Genomic DNA, 24,180 nt, shown 5'->3' on the forward strand with positions numbered 1-24,180 from the left:
CAAAACAATAGCTCACTAGTTTTCGTAGATTAAGGAGCAAGACTCTTTGCAAGCATATGAGTAATGTCAACAATGTGTGCGTAAAAACAAATTCCGGCGCTTCTTTTCTTGATTTTAATCAATAAATCTTAAATACGGTTGAAAAATAAACCAATCGAATCATTCTGCTTAAAATTACAATTCAAGAAAAGCGAAAATCTTAGTCTAAAACTCTTCCGCTTTCCTAAAACTGCTCGAGAAAAAATATTTCAGTTTCAGCTTACATCCACTAACACATTTGATTAGCAACAAACACATTCCTATATGGATTTCATCTTGCAGAAATTATTGCGATATAAAGATTTACGTACCTTCTATAAGTAAACCCGAAAAAAGGAACCTTTAGTTTAACACGCGAAAGGCAATGGATACGGAATGTTGTCGTAAAACTATTTATTTTTTCGGAAAACTGCTTTTGTAACAGAAAATATTTAGTTTTGTTTATTTTGTGTAGCGCAATCTAATACAAATCCATTGAAGCAGTGTTGCTAACTTTTTTATTAGGGAATTTAAATCTACATTCATAAAATGTAAGCAATTTTCCATCAAACGTTGATAAAAAAATTATCAAAACTGATATTTCATCCAAAAAGCCTGGCTTAACGTTCGTTTGAGAATAAATTATTGCTAAATAGATTGTTTGAAACTCAATCGTGCAAGCCACTTTGATAAACTGGTTGCACTGCATATATGAATACAAAGATCTATAACATACGTACCAAATAAAATGTACGTAATACACAAATTACCAACACAAGTTGACTTGGTTTACTCTTGATCCTTAAATTGAACTGAAATATTATCATAGAATATTCAGTTTCACAGCTTGGAATATGGTCGATGACTGTCGTTCCACCAAGGAAGCTATTGTAAAAATTATAAAAAGAAAAAAGTTACTTCTGGGCATTGTATTTTTCATGAAAATACAACTACTTTTTCAAAGATTTTCTGTTTACTGTGTTGCAACAAGTGAGTTTTCAGTTCCTGATTTTGTTTTGGAATTATGTTCGAGAATCACAAGCCAGTTGTCGTAACATCGAGGGAATCTTAGTGTCAGTAGGATCAAGTGCGAAGTCTGTTGAAACAAATTACACAAAACGAATATAAAACCAAGGCTTTGTACGTTTGAGGTGCCAGTGGGATTTAGTAAAAATTAAAAAAAAAAATCTAAAGTAGATTTAAGTAGCGTAGTAGATCTGCTTAACGCTTTATGTTGAATTGCTAAGTGGCACAAACAACTCAATATGAACTACTTTGCACAGTCGGTGCGAAACGCAGAGCCACAGGTATTCAAGTCTTGAAAAAAGAAAACATATTTACATCAAACCTTAGGGTAACTTGATAAAACTTATTCATTCAAAAGGATTGAAATTGTTCCCATACAATGCCCCTTTGGGCCTTGTAGAGTTGGATTTGGTACCAATTTGACAACATATTATTATTTCAAAAATTTATGAATCAAATTATGGAGTGATTAAAAATGCACTTGATTCAAACGTTTACATAACTGAAACACAAGAAACTAACATTCTCTCGAACTATGGCATGATATTGCTCAAAGATACTGAAAAATAATACCCCGATTATTATCCCACAATTACATCAAAAACATTTTCAACCCACCCTATAAATTGTATGTAAATGGATTTCTACAAAGCAGAATGATCATGAGAAAGTTTTATGCTTTAAATCAACTTCTTAGTCAATGGCTCAAGGCTTGTAGTAAACTTTAAAGTTTCAAACCCGAAGAGTAGCAAGTTCTACACCACACCTTAATGAACAAATGATTTATTTATGGTGTGATACCGTTTAAGCCATAAATCGCTTATCTCTAGCCCATGGGGGGTGGAGAAACCACGAGAGCTGAAACGAAATAATATATGTGCGTTCGTTCATCGTCTTGCTCCGTGACTTATACCGTACTCTGATATAATAGTCATACCGCGATTCCCAGAAATGATGCTACAAATGAGTTGGCAGAAAACTACAATCTATCTATAAGAACTGGAAAAGGTAATAAGTGTGTGATGATTTTAATCCTAAATAGTATCTAACTATTCTAACTCTACTGTTAAGCAAATTGATTTCTTTTTCACGAATGCTTCTGAAAATATTAAACCTATGAAACAGACTGTTTTGTTCATTGAATAAAATTAAAATTTTATTGCACGATAAATTTAGTGGTTACAGCTGCAACTAAAGTAAGTGAAACATTCAATCATTTCTGCGTTGAAGTTGTAAGGGTAATAAAACCCATTGTTTAAAATAAGGCACCTGGTGACATAAGCTCGTTAGATGAAAATATTAAAAGCATTCAGTACCACCGTTATATTCACCGTTCAGTTTTTTTCTTTTCATTTTAATCGAATAAAATTCAGAATTTCTTGGCAATATATATTGTTTTGCCCACGTTTTCATTAGAAACAAGTGGAAATGTACACAATTCCTAAAAGTTAGAATGATTACACGAAAAAAACAACAACATTTAACTTTCGGTTGTTTTATATTGCCTCCAGTTGTGAGTGACTTTTCCCTCGAAATGTATGACTTGCTACAGATAGCTTTAGCATCGACAACATTTTAAGTAATTGAATGTGTCTGGCCCCAAAATTGACATGCAATTAATATATATTTTGTGATTGCGTGAGTTTTTCAGGGAGGCAACTAAATTTGATTACTATTCTCTGATCTTGTTTGAATTTTTTTCCCGATTAGAAAAGCAAAGCAAAGTCAGAGTGTTTCAAGCCTTATCGGTGCTGGATGTTCTGTTTCAGCAGATTCACACCAAGTCTCGATTCGAACATGGTTACATTCCTATTATTGATATCTTTTCTCAGCTGTATTCATGGCGTGATGTATTTATTGCAAAATGTAGTAAATATTACAAATTAACGGATCGAGAGGGGAATACTAAAACACCCAACAGGAAGGTATAGGACAGGGAGAATGGAAATGCCAACTTCCACCTGTGAACGATACACAAACAATAGGCGGACTCTTCCCTATACCTAGTAGGACTAAACTAAACTAGACATAGTCATTGGAAGAAGATTGCTCATCACTCCCGTGGAACGTATGAGCGAAAGGCTTATTATTACAAGCGAAGAGCCCTGGAACCACCTAGCTCTGTTTAGCTCTTTCATACAGTGTCTAACTGATTATATTCAATGAGGCAATGATTGATCAACTGGTAATGTGAGGACAGACTGTTACAATACATTGGTACCAATTCACTCAGCCAAACACATTTTTGCGATTTGAAGTATTTTATTGTGCACCAATAATAAATTGTTTCAAACTTATGGTCATTTGCCTCAGAATAGTTATCTGATCTTTCACGTGACACGCTAGACATCTTAATAAAGGATGCAACGTGTTAAATCAATTGTATTATTATGCCATTTTTTGACTATCGTAATGACTGGCTTAGAAGACGTAAATTTATATATTTTTTTTTTTTTTTAAATAACTATTTATTGGAATATGAGTTAAAATTAAATTATTAAGATTTAAATTGGGTGTTCAGCCACAAGTGGTGACTTTTCAACCCTGTTATATATATATGATTTGGTTATTACCATGAAGACATCATTTGCTTCCGCAATTCTGAGATTTTTGTGTAGGGAAAATTCTAAACCTACTTGTATTGTGTAATGGGGAAAAGGAACTTATATACTAACTTACTAACTAATACAGAGAGCGAATCGATTCAATTGAAGATTGCATCGATTTTTGTCGGAATTTGCTTATAATATTATGTGACATTACATCTAATGGTTCTATATTTGTGAGTCTGTGTAACTCATTTGTACTAAACCAGGGAGGACGCTTCTGAATCATTTTCAGAATTTTATTCTGAATCCTTTGAAGCGTTTTCTTCCTGGTGGAACAACAGCTTGACCAAATTGGTACCGCATAAAGCATGGCTGGTCTGAAAATTTGTTTATAAATTAACAATTTGTTTTTTAGACAGAGCTTAGAATTTCTGTTTATTAGAGGATATAAACATTTAATATATTTATTACACTTTGCCTGGATTCCTTCAATGTGATCCTTGAAAGTGAGTTTTTTGTCATACGTTAAACCTAAGTATTTAGCTTGATCAGACCATGTCAATTCCAAGCCATTCAATTTGAGAATGTGATTATTGTTTGGTTTAAGAAAAGAAGCTCTTGGCTTGTGAGGAAAGATAATTAATTGCGTTTTTGCTGCATTTGGTTTAATTTTCCATTTGGACAGATAATCACTGAAAATATTTAAACTTCTTTGTAGGCGACTGCAGATCACTCTTAGATTTCTACCTGTGGCTAACAGACTTGTGTCGTCACAGAATAGCGATTTCTGACAACCAACGGGTAGATTTGGAAGATCAGAAGTGAAAATATTATACAAGATTGGAGCTACACTCGAACCCTGCGGAACACCGGCTCGTACGGGTAGCAATTCAGATTTACAATTCTGATAGCTAACCTGAAGAGTACGATCAGTTAAATAATTTTGAATCATTTTGATCAAATAAATAGGAAACTGGAAATCAGACATTTTTGCTATTCAACCTTTGTGCCAAACACTGTCGAATGCTTTTTCTATGTCTAGAAGAGCAACTCCAGTGGATAACCCAGAAGATTTATTTGTTTTTATCATGTTCGTTACTCTGACAAGTTGATGAGTAGTTGAATGTTCATGACGAAATCCAAACTGCTCTGGTAAAAAAATTGAATTCTCATTTATATGAGTCATCATTCTTAACAAGATAATTTTTTCAAAAAGTTTACTGATAGAAGAAAGTAAGCTAATTGGGCGATAACTTGATGTTTCTGCTGGGTTTTTATCAGGTTTTAGGATAGGAATTACTTTAGCGTTTTTCCATCTTTTTGGGAAGTAAGCTAATGAAAAACACTTGTTGAAAATTTTAACCAGGAGTCTCAAGGCAACATCGGGAAGATTTTTAATAAGAATATTAAAAATTCCATCATTACCAGGAGCCTTCATGTTTTTGAGTTTCCTAATAATTGATTTAATTTCATCAAAATTCGTCTCAATAATGTCATCGAGTGATAACACTTGGGTTGAAATATGATCATACTTCAGTGAGACTTCATTTTCAATAGGACTCACAACGTTTAAATTAAAATTGTGGACACACTCAAACTGCTGGGCTAGCTTTTGAGCTTTTTCACCATTTGTAAGAAGTATTTGATTTCCTTCCTTGAGAGCAGGAATTGGTTTCTGAGGTTTCTTAAGAACCTTAGAAAGTTTCCAGAAAGGTTTAGAATATGGTTTAATTTGTTCAACTTCTTTAGCGAAATTTTCATTTCGCAAAAGAGTAAATCTATGTTTAATTTCTTTTTGTAAATCCTTAACTATGTTTTTCATAGCAGGATCACGAGAACGTTGATATTGTCGTCGACGAACATTCTTCAACCGAATGAGCAGTTGAAGATTGTCATCGATGATAGGAGAATTTAATTTAGTTTGAGCTTTGGGAACTGAAAGATTTCTAGCTTCGATAATATAATGATTCAAATTATCAATTGCTGTGTCGATGTCCGCAGAATTTTCTAAAATAGTTTCATGATCCACATGATTTTCAATGTGAGATCTGTAATCCAACCAATTAGCTCTATGATAGTTGAAAATAGAACTAATTGGATTAATTATAGCTTCGTTGGAAAGTCTGAATGTTACAGGAAGATGATCTGAGTCAAAATCAGCATGAGTAATCGGTTCACTACAAATGTGACTTTGATCTGTTAGAACCAGATCAATTGTAGACGGGTTTTTCACGGAAGAGAAACAAGTAGGATTACTGGGATGAAGAACTGTAAAGTAACCAGCTGAGAGTTGATTATGAAGTATTTTACCATTACTGTTATTTTGCCTACAATTCCACTGGACATGCTTAGCATTTAAGTCCCCTATTACGAAAAATTTCGATCGATATCTTGTAAGTTTTTGCAAATCGCCTTTAAAGAAATTTAATTGTTCGCCGGTGCATTGGAATGGCAAATATGCTCCAGCGATGAAATAAATTCCATGAATGGTTTCAACTTCGATTCCCAAGCTTTCAATAACTTTAGTATTGAAAGAAGGTAAAATTCGATGTTTAATTTGCCGTTGGACAAAAATAGCAACTCCACCACCAATTCCAGTAAACCTGTCAAATCGATGAACCACATAATGTGGATTACTTTTCAATTTTACATTTGGTTTAAGAAAAGTTTCTGTCACAATGGCAATATGAATTTTGTGAACTTTGAGAAAATTATAAAATTCATCTTCACTCGATTTCAAAGATCGAGCATTCCAATTTAAAATATTCAAATAATTATTTAACATCACTGTTAAATTTTAAATTCATTATAATATTATTTGCAAATTTCCATCCGATTTGAAATGCTTCAAAAAGTGATGAAGTCGAATTCATTTGGATGATCATTTGAAAAAGTTGATCTTGTAGGTAGATCATTTTATTTTCAGTTATATCGCCTAAATCGACTTCATTTAAAGAAGCGAATGGCATTGAAGGAATATTTGTAGGTAGACTGCCATTAGAAGAAGATGATTTGGCCGGTCTACCTATTAATAAATTGTTTTCGTTAGAAGAGGAACTGCAAGGCGGTCCTGTGTTTTGATTATTTACATTAGAAGAAATAGGTGATAGATTTCTACCTAATATACCAGCATAACTGACATTAGAAGAAGATGATGACGAGGTCGATCTACCTGTCAATAAATTGTTTTCGTTAGAAGACGAATTGGCAGGTGCCTTAGAAGAATTTTCAGGTATGTTCTGTAAATTTAAGGTCGTTGATTTGACTTGTTGTCTAAGCGAACGAGCGTTTAAAATTTTTTCCCTGACAGGACATTTCAAATAATTGGATTTATGATTTCCATTGCAATTTGAACATGAAAATTTATCAGTGGTTTCATTCATTGGACAAACGTCTTTCGAATGCGATTTACCACAATTCAAACACCGTATATCCATATGACAATTTTTGGTTCCATGACCGAAGCCTTGGCAACGACGACATTGCGTTAAGTTTGCAATACGATTATGCCGTTTATAATGTTCCCAATGAATTTTAATGTGGGAAATGAAACGTACTTTTTCTAAAGTTTTCAAATTGTTTACATCACTTCGATTGAAGTGTATTAGGTAAAGTTCATGGGAAATTCCAGAGCGTGGTTTAGAAGTACCATTCGCTCTTTTTTTCATAAGTATTACTTGGGAAGGGGCAAAACCAAGCAATTCTTTTAGTTCATTTTTAATTTCATCAATACTTTGATCATTTGATAATCCTTTCAAGACAGCCTTGAAGGGTCTGTCTGATTTTATATCATATGAATAAAATTTATGAAGTTTTTCGGACAAATATCGAATAAGACGTTCGTAATCTTCCAATCCATCCACCAAGACTCGACATTCTCCTCTTCGTCCGATTTGAAATGAGACTTTTACTTCCGGGAGAAAAGTAGAAAGCTCAGTACGGAATGCTTTGAAGTCGGAAATCATCACCGTCACTGGTGGCATAGATTGATGTTTCTTCCCAGAACGACAAGCGTCCATTTTGGGAATTTTTGAAGAATTTTCTTCTATGTCGCTACAATCGGATTCAGGAAGAATCTCGTAAATATTGTTAGACGGCATAGGATCAACGGAAGGGAAATCCGTCCGTTGTCTTTTATTTTTACATTCAGATTCTATAAGATCGTGAATGTTATTAGAAAAATGTTGAATAACGGATTGTGATTTATTCCGTATTGAATTATTTTTAGCCTTAGGCTTGTTGCCTTTCCGGTTGGACGCAGGCATTTTTGAAATTAATGAAATTTTAAATTAAATTAACTAGGCTAAATTAGTCTTCGATTAGACTCCTAGCTAGCCTTAAAAAAGGCTGATTAATTTCTTAGTCACTCTAATATCACTCTTTGTATCACTTAGTCACTCTAATATCACTCTTTGTATCACTTAGTCACTTAGTTAGTGATTCAGGTAGCCTTGAAAAAGACTGAAGCCTTGAATCAATGAAACTCTAGGTAGCCAGAAAAAAATTCCAGGAGCCAAGAGCTATACGCGTGCGGTGCGAACGACTGTTCAACACCGACTGTCGTAAATTTATATGTTTTTGCCTTTCTCATATAGAAAGGCTATACAATCACTGTGAAAACCGACTTTTCAACAGAGGCCCGGAAGGCCGAATGTCATATACCATTCGACTCAGCTCGACGAACTGAGCCACTGTTTGTGTCTGTATGTGTGTATGTATGTAACAAAAATATGCACTCACTTTTCTCAGAGATGGCTGAACCGATTTTAACAAAATAAGATTAAAATGGAAGGTCTCATGGTCCCATAGCCTATTGAATTTCATCCCGATCCGACTTCCGGTTACGGAGATATAGGATGATATGTACTAAAAAAACGGAAAAATAATCATTAACTTTTTTCAGAGATGGCTAAACCGACTTTCACAAACTAAGATTTAAATAAAAGGTATTATGGTCCCGGAGTTACATGGTAATATGTGAAAGTTAGAGAAAAAGTGTACACTCAATTTTCTCTGAAATGGCTTAACCGATTTTCGCAAACTAAGATTCAAATGAAAGGTCTTAGTTTCCTAAGAATTTGTAAAACATTTTATCTGGATTCGAATTTCATCCGGATCTGACCTCCAGTTCCGCAGTTACAGAGCGATGAGTGTCAAAGTGTTTTCAAATCGCCATGTAGAATGACAATATGCACAACACCGGTACGTGGTGATACGGTGAAAGAAGAAAACACAAAACGAACGATGCGTGCTTTGTTCTATTTCGTACACGGTATAAAGAAAACGAAACGGTTACGGATGTCTGCTACTAGAGTGTGATATTGATCGAAGACTATAAAAATTTTAGCTATGTTATGATAAGTGCGACCGAAACAATAAAAGAATGTAAAACCGGGGCAAAATACATGATATAAAAAAAATAAAAGAATTTCAATGTCGTTTTATGTTGGTTGCTGGCAAACGAACCAACTTCGGCTATTCCGGTCATCTGAATCCGGTTTCGAAAGAATTTGAAATGGTGATTAAAAACTGCAAATCACCAAACTTTCTTCAAGATGGCCGAATCGATTTTCACAAACTTATAGGTTCAAAGGAAAAGTCTTACAGTTTTATACGAAATTCCTAAATTTTTTGTGGATTTCCGGAACTACAGGGTAAACAGGATTTGTAGAGTTTGTTAGGCTAAGTCCGAACAAATTTTCCTACTTCTATTCAATAAACAGTTGTTTTTGCGAATTCCGCGGTGATATTTATGATGTTATGAGTAATATGAGAAAGACATCATTACACCACTAGGTCGATTAAAACAGGTTTTTTTTAAGGTGATGTCGATCTCAGCATCGAACAATTAGATCAAACACTGGGACAAAACTATAAACATCAGAGACCGTATATTTTGTTTATAAATATAATCCGTATGTTTTGCTAAATGAAATAATATAATGAATAACAACACTGACTATCCCCATACAATTACAGTTAACGCTGAAATGATTGTTTTCTCAACAGAGTTAGAGAGTGCAAAAAAAAGACGTGTAGAATAAAAATTACATGCAAGGTTTCTGGTCACGATTTTTTTTTGCTTCACTGTTTCAACTATTTTCCTGTCTTCCCCTGATCGTTAAATGGCTACAGCACCCAGAAGAAATCAAATTGGAATGGGAAACGCTGTCATAATGGATTAACAACGAAATCCACAAGCATATCGATTTCTACCAGCAACACGGAAGTAGCGGAATGTTGTGTAGAAGTTAAGGTTGACAATTGTGAAGTACGAATATGTTGGAGCTGAATTAATATCAGAGCAGACATTGAAATTAGAACATAGGAGTCTAGAAGCGACGAAACATATAGTTATGAATCATGGAAACTAGAAAAAAAATCGTGTTTAGACTACAGATGGTTGATCTGCTTGCGAATGATCCGGAAGAACGAGTTAACAAGAGTTCTTTATTATTTTCAAAACAAATCGAAGTGAACGGATTTATTAACACAATACATCTATTATCTTTGTATTTCAAAAAGGTCGCAATTGTCGTTAGCACAAATATATGTAATACATAGTCGCTGTGTTAACAATAATTGAATTTAAATAGTAATTTGAATATGATTAGTGGAGTTCGTTATTACAATTCTGGAAGAACGATTCAAAAAAACTAGTTCTTTCATTAGACAAGTTCGGAGCGATTTTGTGAAACGAACTGTTTTGCCCAACTCTAGTTTAAACAGAAGTGTATAAACACCGATGACCGACCACAACAGGTCCGTAGACCGTGGCTAAATAAACATTGCATTTCAAGCAAAAAAAACCTTTTGCTAGGTTATTTCAAAGGTTTTTTCATCATCGGAATAATTTTCAATTACAAATACTTCAATTCAGTAATAATATAATTTCTATTGTTCAATGTCAGTTATAATTATTCTTTAGCAAGAGCACTTTGTAGAACAAATTCAACAAGTGTAGATATAAGTTATGATTTTGTGAATATGTATTTCGAATGAGTGAAGAAGACGAATCCATGCAGACCGCACTGAGATGCATATTCCGACTTAAATACAGTATCCGAACTCTACTACATTCAACTCAATACTAGATCGGAAATCGTACTTTCAAGCTAGTAGCCATATGGCTACAGTCTGTTATCAATTCGAATGGGTTTGGCAGTAAAAAATTTGTTCTGAATCGGTCAATTTCTTTTAAAATAGAGGTTCCCAATTATCAGCAATAATGATAACACACAGACATAGACTTCACTTGTCTACCGAAGACGAGTTGCAAATTACAAATCACCTAGATCATTTCTTCCAAAAACTGTACACTTAGTATTTTGTATGCATGGTCAATTTTATTCTGTTCATGGATTGCATGGCAAAATGATTGAACTACTCATAACACGTCGGTCAGTGAGTCCTCGGTCTGATAGATAGATGGCCCAACTAATTAAAAACCCCTTTAGAATTCTGTGACATCTGTGGATTGCAAACACCGATGAGGTAACAAACTGTTGTTCCAGAAATCGTCTCAAAAGTTTATTCCATCGTTATGGAAAATCGAAAGGTGTTTTGCATGAGCACTTGAATTTTGAAAAAAAAAAAAAAAGATTTTGCAAAGTGGGTGCAACGTTTTCTCACTTAAGATCAAAACCTAACGTGACGATGACTAAATTCCATGAATTGAAATTCACCATATTCGCCAGATTTAGCCCACAGCAACTGTTTTCTTTTCTCAGATTTAAAAAGGAAGCTTGCTGGAAAGCGGGTTGATTCAAATGATGAGCTCATCGCTGATACTGAAGTGTTTTTTGTAGACCACGGAGAAATCGTGGTAAAAAGTGACGAAGACGCATTCAAACGAGGCGTTGCTTTCGAAGCCGCGAGGGAAGAAGAAACTGCTGCGGAGCTGTCAAAAGTCAACATAACATATAGAACGGTGTTTCGACATCTAACAGAACTTCCGGCGGTAACCTTCGTCAGTTATTAAAAAATATATAGTTCGAATACACACACGAAACTTGTTCTGTGCAAGTCATTGATATACTGTGATACTCGGTAGAAAATTTGGAGGTTGTCGTTTACTTCAGGTCACTCATATAAGCAGAATTGAAATTGGTAACTATTGTTGTTTTTTATTGCACAGATCACTGTAGATAGCTTATAAGTTATACTATCCTTGATGTTAACATACTTCGCCGGTAATAATAGTTTCCCTACCAGAGACGACAGTATTGAGGGAATAAGCAACATATCCGTGGGTTTCCGAGTTGGAACGGTTTTAAAAAATTTTCATAGTACTCAATTTATAAGCTTATTTTTCGATTTCAATTAGAGAAGCTCGTTTCATAATTACAAAATTACAATTGCTTCTGCCTGAATGGCAGACTGGTAAAAGCATACGGCCACCATGAACCATTATGATACACGTTACCCGAGTAGAGTGTGAGATCCAAGAGAAAACTCAATTTGATGTTGTGCTGTTCCCGCATGCACCGTGAATAGCAGTGACGCTATTTGAGCACAGTATGAAAATGTTCTCTTTGTCCTTCTCACATCCGAAGCTGTAGCATTCGAACATTATAACATCGAATTGAGTTATTTACTTGATCTCATACAACTCGTACATGTAATCACTTTGAAATACAAATTTAGAGGCTCTGAAGACCGAGCGTTTTATAGTGAAGTATCCTACAACCCAGGGAAAGTGAATTAGGAGTCCGGAAATAAGGTATCCCAGATCATTTGTTTTTTCGACTAATTGACCACAGATAGAACCATAATGTCTTCAGTAAATTTTTAGTTCTGGCGTAGACTTATAATTTACGATCATTTGATGCAGAATTAGTCCTGTGACTCAAAATTATGCAGATTGAGTTAGATGGTTTCTTTGGAAAAGTATATTAAAGTTCCAAGATCTATTAGATGATTGATAAAATACTTCTCGAAGTATCTAGCGTTAGTGAGTATATGAAGTTCTAAATGAAAGGAAATGGAATAGGAATGAGAATTGTTTTGAAGACACAGTTTGTGGACTACTTTGGAATAGACAAATTAAACATATATTTTTTGGTGGCACCTATAAACCACTAAAGTATTATTAAGGATTAGCTCTAGGTTCTGGAATCTGAGACATTCAATGTATTAATAGTTAAATTTTTCCATACTGTTGGATATAAAGTTAAGGGTATTTTCAGAACAGGTTTGGCGAGTAGATGTTTTGTATTTTTGTTTTCCGCATGTAGAAATTCGATGACGGTACCACCATTTATCACAGCTTCAGTAGTCATCTCATATATTAAAACCATTAGTTAAAGTGACTGTCTCTGTTTGAGAGCTACATTGACACTACGAATTAGATGGAAATTTGTTTCAAGTTTTCTCGTAGCTATAATAGCAGTATCGCACAATTGCCGAATTATTTTTTCTTCAGTATTGTTTCTTACAGCCGAAGCAAAGACATTGCATTCAATTTTACCACATTCGTTGACTGAGAGTCGATTAGTCCGCAAATCAACATGACAACTCTACTGATGAGATGAATATTGCTACAATAACCCTACTATGCTGGGTTAAAATAAACGATATTCAATTCCATTCAACCCTACTATGCAATCACTGTAAATTACGTATGATTTGCATATTGAAAGATCATTATTCCATGAATTTAATTTTGATTTTAAAAATTACGATCTGAAGAAGAGCGAGTTCTTTAAAAGTGAATTGATCTAATTTAAAGGACTTGTTAGTTGATGCACAAAAAATTAATTTGGCCATCCAGATCCTTGATTTATGGATGTACTGAAAGTAATGGTCAAAACACTTTGGAATTGAACTTTGCAACGTCGTATGCCTAGAAATGTCGAAACATTTTTTTAAACAGAACACACAAATTTTTTAGGACCGGATACATAACGTATCTAGAAGGAAATCGATGACGCCAAATATATTTCTCATATCAAATTCCTAAATAAGCTCCTTCTACGGCTGAAGATCAGCGAGATGGGAATGCAAAAGCCACTATTCAGATTGACCAGTTTCAGACAAACGTGGTACCGATGATCACCAATTTATCCAATGTCTCCTAGATGTGTGGTTCTACACCACTATTTTCGTGGCTAAAAGGAAGGAGCATTATTGGCGTAAAAGCTGAAAAAATGTCGAAAACATTAATTTCTTCACGGTTATGGTCACGACCAACTACCACAATGCTATTCGGCAGGATGTCAAAGCATTTTTGTTAAAGGCAACATAGGTTTGAAGGAATAATTCTTGAATTTGATTAAAGTTAAAGGAACGATTTTCCATGCTTGAAAAAAAATTGCAGGATTTTCACCGAACGAATTTGTTTTTCGTTAGTTTCCATTTTCAACACACTGAGGTTACTTTTTACGCGGGGTATACGTATCGCGTGAAAAAAACACGTTACTTCGGAAATTCGCGTGAAAAAAAACCGCGTAACTTTTTAAATTAACCTCAACCGCGTAAAAAAACTTCAAAACCCACAGGAATTTTTTTCGATGCCAAATATCTTGAAAATGCATAAGACGTATAATCTGGTATAATCCGAAAAACAATTTTTTTTTGTGAAAATCGACTTTGGGACTTTGAATTTGAGACGCGTAACCTCAGAAATCCGCGTAGAAAAAAACCGCAAAATGAAAGAATTTTTTTTAATGCCAAATGTCTTAGAAATGCATTAAACGTCCTGGCCTAATATGAATTTTTTTGAAAAAAATCGAACATTTGTCATTATCAAAAAGTTTCAAATTTCGGGATAACACCAGATCTCGACGTTTTATGTTGACACGACGTTTTATTTCTAAGACAAAACAAGAAAACCGCGTAACTTCGGAAAACCGTGTAAAAATACGTGTAACTTCGAAAATCTGCTTTGAAAAGCCGTGTAAAAAGAGACCGCATGTAACAACCGCGTGAAAAAAGGTCTCAGTGTATCACTATACTTATCAGTTTTTTTTCTAGTGTGTCTTTCGTTAGGTACTGATAAAAAGCTAAAGTATCTTGGCGATTATTCGTCAAACCGAACAAAGAGAAATAAATCACTTTGAACCAGTAGTGGTATTGTGCAACTAAGTCGAAGCGCCTTTTTCGTACAAGCATTCGTACAAAAATACCATTCGTTTCGAGTTTCATCATGCGGCACTAGGCTTGTAGCTCTTTGCTTGCGATACAATGCCGCATCTTTAGCCTAAATGAAAAAAAAATGAAATCTACATATCACACTTGAAATATGAGACTACTTAGACTTAGGAAGAATTCCCTTCCTCTCTCCAGTGAGTTATACATGGTTTATGAATAGCCCATTGTAAGTCGTATTTAAACATAATTCGGTTTTGGGCAATTAAAATTTTACTACGAATGATCCATCGATACTTTGATGGAAATGATTCGAACGTTGTCAAGATGCGCCGAATACTTTCCAGTGAAAACAATCATACCATCCTGTGTTTGATTGCATGCTTTTATAAGAGACTGTTCGTTCCTAGATCCTTTTAGCAGAAGCTTTCAGTTCCAACATCTTAAGTTGCATTTTCATTATTTTGGAAATTATAGACAATACGATCATCACATTTTTTGATTTTTTCTAAATCTGCGTTAATAAAACATTTCCACAATTTCAGACCACCAGTTGATGCTGGATGCTTGAAAATACTGCACTTAGATTATATAATTACGAGATGAATCAGGGCGTGGACCAAATAACCCCAGTTTCGCTCTTTGGTAAGGTAAAAAATAAGGTTCAACCAGATTAAGTCACGTGAATCATTTTTTCAGGCGCATTTGTGAAGTTATTTCTTATCCATTCTTTGATGTTGACACGAATGAATTATTTTTCCTTTGGGACTAACTGCAGCTTGTAGGCAGTACTTCCGATAGCAACAGCAGCGCATGTAATCCTTTGACACACTTACAGCGGCTTACAGTAATCAAACGAACAGGAAAAGCACTGAGTAGCGTGAATTCACCATTAGTCAACACACTATTTTCACTCTGATTGTATAATGAAACTAACAGGTGTTCAGTTCAGTGATCACCGCGGCTAGTTGTTTTTGAATTGGAAAAACTTTTACGCGTAATCACAATCACGTAGCATAACTACACTGGAAAATCGCACAAATTTATCCACCAAAACTTTTCCTATTTTTTGTATCATCAATATGTAGGCTTTGAACGTGGTTGCCCCGTCCGGGAGGGATTCTGCAAAACAGACTACTTGGAGCGAAGGGTCAAATAAAAAAAACTAAAACCCACACATACACACATACACATAGCAGGACGCAAAACGGGAAGCATTCAAACAAGATGCTACCGACGGTTGCGAATTTTCAAACTCAACTAGCCACTTCGTAGGCCGCCACGAAAGGCGCTACTGGATTCCGCATCCGATGCTGGATATTATCGGTCTGACTCGGTCGGGAAACGGTTCTCTTCACATCTCCGGATCATGCACGATTAGGTGTTTTTGTTCTCGCCATTCATGGCTGGGGAAAACTGAATTCTCCTTCGACATAACCCGAAAAAATATGAACCAGCATGAATGGCGATAGTATCCTGCAACGCGAGAGAAAATCGACGACGGGTTTCCCCGTTTTCCATTGACTCGTTCGTGCCTGGTTGCTATGTCTGTATTTTTCACAGCGCTCTCAACAGAAGTGAAGCATGGATCTGTATAACACCTGTATGCATGTTTATGCCGAGAAACATTCTGTCAGTGCAGTATCATCATATTTAGGGAAATCTAAATACTTTACTGAATGGCAATTGGGAAAAATGGATCACTCAAAGGAATAAGCTTGCATAATTTATATGTTTGACTATCTTTCAATTACTAATTAATAATTAATTCATGCTCTAGATTTGATCGTTCGATTGGTTCGTTTCTAAAAAATCATTCCAATCGTCCAGAAAAAAAATGAAAGGAGCGATCAAAAATGTTCATTTTATTTTTGAAAATTGACGATTCATGATTAAGTATTTATTAATACCATCCGCACCGACAGTAAATTGTTGCTGTATGTCTAGCAACACGGTTCCAGTGAGCGAATCACATTCATTTCTCCTCCACTGCAGGAGACTGCGTGCAGCACGAATCGCGATTGCGGCCGACTGGAGCCAGTTGAGGATGCTGCCGAGCACGTGCACCAGTTTCGCTCTTGGTAAATCGATAAGGGCGTGAAACTGGTGTGAATAAGAATGGCCAAACTTATTTTCGGTACCAGTAGAAATTGTTCGCCAAAAATAGCCCTATGTGTACTCTATAAATAAAGCTGACACCGCTAACGTGCTAACGAATTAAAGACGTGAACGAATTGACTAGTCAAGCAAAAATGTACTTCGCAAGGTGTCCATATTGGAAGAAATTTAAAGTTGGTTCTGCATTTCATGCCAACAATAAAGCGTTGTTCGATCTTTGAACATTGCAAAAGAAAATGAAACTATCGTTAATTTAACATTAAGCAATATAATTAAGTATGAATTATTGCACATTCGGACATGATCGCCAAAATTATCTTCAGTCGTCGGTCTTCACACTGCTACAAGAAAAAGACATTATTCCGGCTTGATCATTGCCATTACTTGCGGTTAGTTTTTTATGTCTGCATAACTATAATGAGGTAATCCTGATTTGTGTATACTGTACATTGCAAGCCGGTTTAAAGAGTAGCTCACCATAAATGGAAACAAAATACGTTCGTGCTATTCATGCTGAAGGTATCTTACGCGTAATGTTAATCATACTCCTGTAAGCCACAAAACCATTTACGGAATTGAAAGTAGGGGCTTTGGCTCATTAATACACTCATCGGTAGGCTCTGGAAACAGATGTTCTGAAGAATTGCATTAATAGCAATCATATTTTTTATTTCAAGCAGCTACGAAACATTCGAGGAAGCTCTAAGGAAGAACGCATGAAAATTCGATTCATTAGTAATATATTGGATTTATTTGCGTGATCTTGAAAATCAATCTAAATACTCGATCATTCGAAGTATTTCTTGCCACTGTGTTACTGTCTTTTTCGTGCACATGAGTTACTGCACAGATTCAAGAAGAGAAGAAATTTCTCAGCTCAGGTTTTAGTGGCTTATGCTTTATGGCAGTTTAAAACAAATTGCTTTCTCCAGATATGTTAGGTTCAAATATAATATGTGTTCCACAGATTCTGAATATACTAACCACATTTAAAAAGTGACACACACAGATTTCTGAAAACAACCACAGACTGACAATGAGTTCCTAAAAGTCTTCAAATTTCTAGGGTAAATAAAGTGTCCTACAGAGCGTTCAAAAGTGGTGGAACCTTTTTTTTTGCTGACTGATTTTTGGTTCGAACACAAACATGACCTGACATCCTTGGCTGTCTCAGTTGCAACGTTGAACGTTTTATTGAGTACATTATTAACAGATTTGCTCGACGTGCAAAGCGTCGAATTCTTCTATTGTATCGATGATACGAAAGGAGTTCAATAAAAAAAAATCCCATCCAAAAGTATATCGTTATTTCAATGTGTTGAAAAGCACAAACGAATATCCATTCCTCAATCTTTAGTTTTCACTTACAACGAACAGTTACATCTGATATCATATCATATAATCAGTGCACAACCCGTACATTTCGTCACAAGATGCCACTGCCTGCAGGAAAAACGGCTACAACACACCTATAAACACGACAAAGTAATTTAGCAACGTGACAATGCTCGCCCACATGTTGAACAGTTAGTAAAAACATACTCAGAACCGCTCAAATGGGAGATCCTCTCGCACCCGTCGTACAGTCTAGATATTGTTCCATCCGATTACTATTTGTTCGGTCGATGCAGCATTACCGAACTGACCAGCAAAGCAAAGTCTTGGTATTATATTCCTTTTGTGGAATTTAGCCTTTCTATTTCAAACAGACTTTTCAGCCGTTTCAAAGCGTACAGAATCATTGCATGGCTAGTACTGCGATCCTACTGACACTAGGAATCCTTCCAGGTCGGGACTCGAACATACGACTACTGGCTAGTAATACCAGCGATCTATGCATTGAATTTCCAATCCGACCTTACCAGCACTTCTCCAATAATAATGAATTCAAAAAATCTATCAATTCGTTGATTGTCAGAAAGGTGGTAAAATAGTGACTAGCGATGGGCAATATTTTAAATATTGAATTTGTTATGTTATTTTTGTCAATAAAGATTCAAATTCTGAAAAAAATATTAGAAATGCATAAATCGTCAAAATCTAGTGTCATTTTGAAAAAAATTAATTTTGCAAAAAAAAAATCGACTCTGGAACAGGTAAAATTTTTGTATTTTGATAGTACTGGCTTGTACTGGCCAATTCTATGTCAGACTAATCCAGTTCCTGATTCGACTGATTTTGCTAATTCAGTTTAAACAATAAGGAGCATAAAAGTTCTTGTTGGGCCAAAGTATAAGAAAATCAAAGCCGTGTTGAACAAAATGTACACTTTCAATTCGTCATAAGGTTCTAATGCAAAATATTAATTGTATTTAATTTCTTGAAATTTTCTAATAAATACTATTACTATATAATTAAAGTATCCCCCTTATGGAACAAGTTTACTTTTACATTCTTATTGCATACACTTGCTTTTAGATATGTAGATTGAATTCATTTTCATTGCAACTGTTGGATTTACAATTGGATTAACATATAAAAATGGTGCTGATTTTTTTTTTTACTTGAATAAATGTATATGAACATATCTCAACCGTTGCGTGTAGTAGCCCTTACACGAAAGACTCAGGTTCTACACGATTACGACAAAAATGAATCGAGTTCATCTTTGGCAGCTGCCGGTGTTTTGTTTCGTTTTGCAACTGCAAATTAAAAATTTAAAAATGACGAAAAAGTGCCTGTTAAAGACGTGTTACACAGTAAAAAGAACTTAAAAGATTGCCGTATGAAGAAGATTGTATGCGTTTCCAGCATCAAGGAGCGATATTTGTATAAATCTGCTTAGTGTGAGGCGGCTTGCAATTTTTAAATTCAAACGATGAACTTCTAATGATCTCTTAAACTGTAAACAAACCACCGGCGGTTGTCAAAAAAAGTTCATTCTGTTCATTTTGTGAGGTTTTGTCATATTCGTGTAAAAACTAATATTTTTGTCAACTCAAAGACATTATGAAAAGAAAAAACTTTCGCAGGGCACGCGAGCAATGATGCCAAGTATGAAGAAAATCAGATAAGTTTCATAAAATTTATAATTTTGGTTCATCAATAAAAATGAACATATTCAAAGAAAGTTTTTTCAACCTCATCTGTAATAAATATTTGTAGTCGAAGACTGCGTAGTTACAATCAGCATCAAGTCGTTTTTCTTTTTAGCGAATCAAAGTGTTATCAGAAGAGATCTGGTAAATTATTGGTAATTCGAAAGTGTGTTTATTTTTACGAGGAGAATGAAGTGTTGTTGTCGCATTAAGCATTTCTTTTCAAACTTGACTTTTTTCTGGCATTTCTTTTCAAACTTGACTTGGGTCTGATTTCGCGTCCAACATGAAAGAGAGATATTTCGCAGGAACGAGAATTTGTGGCGTAAGTCACTGTAGGAATGTTGATGAAATATAATAACTAGGTTTTTTAAGTTGTATTTTCCAAATAAAAAAAAAAATCTGATGGTTTTTTTTAATGTTCCATCGATAAATATATTATATTATATGGTGATTAATACGATGAGGTGAAAAAAATAGACAACAATTTATTACTATCTTCTATGCCTGAGACTGTTCGAATAATGAATCTTCCTTTGAAAACCAAATTTAACATTCTTTAATCAAGCGATTTGTAGCTTTTCGTTTGAAGACATAAGAGCATAAAAAACAACACAAAAAAAAATCAACAGCAGAAGTATTTTCAATTCTGTTGTTTTCAACGTTAATTAATAATAAACAAAAACACGTTCATCAAAACATTTTTTACGTTTCTTTCAAATCAAAAACCGAGTCTAAAAATTAAAAAAAAATCAATATTTTTTCTCAACATAAAAAGTTATTAAAAAATCTGTAAACATGGCAACACTGTTGCCGATACGTAAACAGGCAGTTGGTATTTATTCAACAGGGCGAAAAAGACGAGAAAGATGATTCGGAAGGAAGAATATTATACGATTCAGACAGTCTGTCTCCTTCCGTTACGTGTGAATATCTCCATAAGGATGCATTTAACTAATTTTGACGGTGACGCTGACAAAGGTTGACGGTTACGGACCGTCTGAATCATACTTAAGAGAAACCAGTTGTCAGGTCTTGTCTTAGGCGGCCCCTTACATGACCATTAGAAGTTTCATTACTAAAAAGTAATGTCATTTATAATGAACGTGTAAGGGCAGTAATGACGAATTCTTCATACAAAATTTGAATGACATTACTTAGTAATCATTGAAAATGACATCAATAAATCTCGTATAGGGGCCGCTTTACACGATCATTGAAAGTGTCATTACTAAAAAGTAATGTCATTTTTAATGAACGTGTAAGGGCAGTAATGATGAATTCTTCATAAAAAATTAGAATGTCATTCTTTAGTAATCAAGAAAATTTTCTCGTCCTGGAGTGAATCCGTGTTACGACGCCGCGAAACTGTCATCGGGAGTCACTGTAAAACCCTTTACAATCGAAAATAATAACATAATCGAACACATAACCTAACAATAAACGGGCGAGATAGATCTTTATAGGTTCCAGCCCTATCGAGTTGAAATCCAAAAAAATAGTTTTTCACACATTCTTATTTGTCAATTTTTAATCGTAACGCCCTTTAAAAGGTTGACGGTTTTTAGAAATGTTCTATTCAGTTTGTCAAGATCACAAATCTCTCTCGTTTTTTTTCAAACGGAAGGAAAAGTTTAAACCAAAATATTTCGGTATTTCGCGAAATTTTAGATCCAAAAATGTTCGATTCGTTTCGAAAGTTTAGAAGAAAAAAATCATAAGCCTCCTGTCCTCAAAAAATTGCATATTTCGTTTACCAACCTTACAGATAAAGCATCATACACATTTCGTCACATTCACATTAGGTTTTTTACCGTCACTGCTAACCTCAATCAAATGAACACATTTTGACAGTTCAGCAGTACTGTTTGTAAACATAGATTTTTTGGTTTTTCTGTTGACAAATTGGATGAGACCATTTACAGTCCATATCGCCTAAATAGAGTTTTAAAACAATTGTTCACGATTAGATACGGGTTGTTTTTGAGATTTATTAAATGAAAGTCACTAGTTGCAAAATGTAAAGATGATTGTTTGAGATGTGTTCTTCGATTTTTGTTTAAGTTTGTTTGTAAACAGTACCGCTGAACTGTCAAGGATGAATTCTTGTTCATTTGTGACGTCACGATAAAAAATCTAATAGGGACTGTAATAGCATAACACCTTTTGGTGTGTTACTACGGGACTCTAAAAAAAGGCCGAAATACGAAAGTCGGCCCCACGCAAGCAAACCGTTTGCCCGGTCTGCCCGTTGAAAGAATCGTTTCGGCTTTCTGAGTTTCGGCCTTCTGAGGTTCGGCTTTCTATGACGTACGCCTTTTTGTGTTTTCGGCTTTTCGTTTTTCGACCTTTTGTAGTACTCCCGTTACTACACAGTTTATTGAAGGTAACGCGATGCTTTATGGTTACCAAATGGTTGTTTTTAGAAAGTTATTAATATTGAACACAATTTATTCACATATTTGTTGTGCAATAATTTTTATTCGCTACATTATAAACCTATACACTGTACAGGTTTGCCAGGTAGACGCGACTCCACTGGGTTCTTTCCTGAAACATGGGGAAAATGAGCTCAGTACCATATCGCATTACCGAACTGCGGTTCAGATCGTTGCAGGGTTTCTCACGCGTATCGCGTAGAGATTAAAAGAGAAAGAAAACTAGAGAAAAGCAACTGGCCTTTCTAATGAAGTGAATGTAATTACCACTGTTCTTTCGTTATAATTCTGGATGGATTCATATAATTAGATGTATCTGTAGCTTTAGGTTCTGCTGTGTAAAAGTAAAACGTGGCATATCAAAGGCTTCCGCGTAGCTTTGACTGACCATCAATGGGTTTGAATTTGTTTATATCATAGTTACTATGAATTGTTGCAATGTATTCTTTATATTTGTACCAGTACTCTCTTCTTGATTCTGATTGATCCGAAGAACATATTCTTTTCCGTATACTACTACAAATATTAAGAATTAAAAACGATGTTTCAGTTTTTCGGCTACAGTTCAAATAATAACATATCAGCATAGAAAAGACTCTAATGTATCTCTTAAAAATTGGTAAAGAGCATACAAAACTGGTCTGGTATCCTGTCAAACGCTCTAAACAATCACTCGAAGTTGGATGGATTTTCAACATTGTATTTTCTTTTTAAAAGCGTATTTCATTGTGCTTCAAATAGGACTATGCAACAAATTCCCAAAACGCAATATATCATAAGATATCGAAGATTTTATTCAGTTATCAAATCACAACCAAATTATTTGCACGACTTTAAAATCGTATGTTCAATCCACACTGTTCAACGTCGTTTTGATACACGTAGTTCGAACAGATGGTGTGTCACAGGATGACGTTACTTATTAAAATTGCAACTCTTCGATAGCACGTAATACCTTAGATTGAGCAACTGCAATTTATTATAAAATTAAAACCAATCACCATATCATCATACTATTTCGATAGGTATGTCATTTATTCATCAGCTAATTCGAATCAGCAAGATGCACTTTTTGCTTGTATTCAATTGAGTGACGTTATAGAAAAACGCAGCTGAGCATTATATGGGTGGGGTTAACCATCAGAAGCAGAGTTGTAACATAATCTCTTGTTAATTGTACTCAAAATTGTTCCATTTCAATGTCACTGTTCAACTTACGAACTAATTTACTAGATCGTTGTCTATTTACTAACTGACTTCCACCAAAGCTATTGCATCTGACTCATCGTACTAAAAAAGATGAATCATAGGACAACGTCGAAGAGTGATCATCATACAAACAGCTCACCTTGAATCAAAATTTATATTTATTCTTTTTGATGATGGAACTAGTATCATTCTTAACGTATTACATGTTTCCTACGAAACACCGGCCGTCAAAACAAAACGTTAGACAAAGAATAGTGGAAACGTAGTGGCATAACGCCAGCGAAACATTTTATCCAGCTGAACATGGTAATAAGAGATTCACTTACCACTGGATTTATTGCGATCCGGATGGCTTGCTCGTTCCGCACTGTTTCAAATTGGTGCACACTAATAACAAAGTACAATGAATTATCACAATTTCACAAACAAATGCGTATTAAATTTTCGTGAAATTCTACAAAGTATGCACAAAACGGTAACCTGTCTTCACCGACTCTCTGGAAGGAATCCTGCTTTTGCTGTAAAAAACTGCTTCTTCCTTTCTTCTCTTTTGTGTTGGATCTTTATTCACCAACACATCACTACAAGCCGAATATTTTATGACATTTTATTTGTCAGTAACGCCAGTGAGGGGTATGAATGCGATGAAAAATATTTCCTTTAAAGTTATAATGGAATGGACACGATCCGAGTAGA

At 34.9% G+C, this 24,180-nt stretch overlaps 1 protein-coding gene across 1 annotated transcript in view; it reads right to left on the reverse strand.

The window, feature by feature from the left end:
* LOC131427181 (adenylyl cyclase-associated protein 1) overlaps positions 1 to 15,965 on the reverse strand; it is a 62,074-nt gene extending 46,109 nt beyond the window's left edge. The window contains exon 1 of the mRNA XM_058590150.1: positions 15,518 to 15,965. The gene's annotated coding sequence lies outside the window, so the exon portion shown is untranslated. The remainder of the gene's footprint in view (positions 1 to 15,517) is intronic.
* Between the last annotated feature and the right edge of the window lie 8,215 nt (positions 15,966 to 24,180).

Source organism: Malaya genurostris, chromosome 2, assembly GCF_030247185.1.
Source record: "Malaya genurostris strain Urasoe2022 chromosome 2, Malgen_1.1, whole genome shotgun sequence".
Taxonomy (NCBI): domain Eukaryota; kingdom Metazoa; phylum Arthropoda; class Insecta; order Diptera; family Culicidae; genus Malaya; species Malaya genurostris.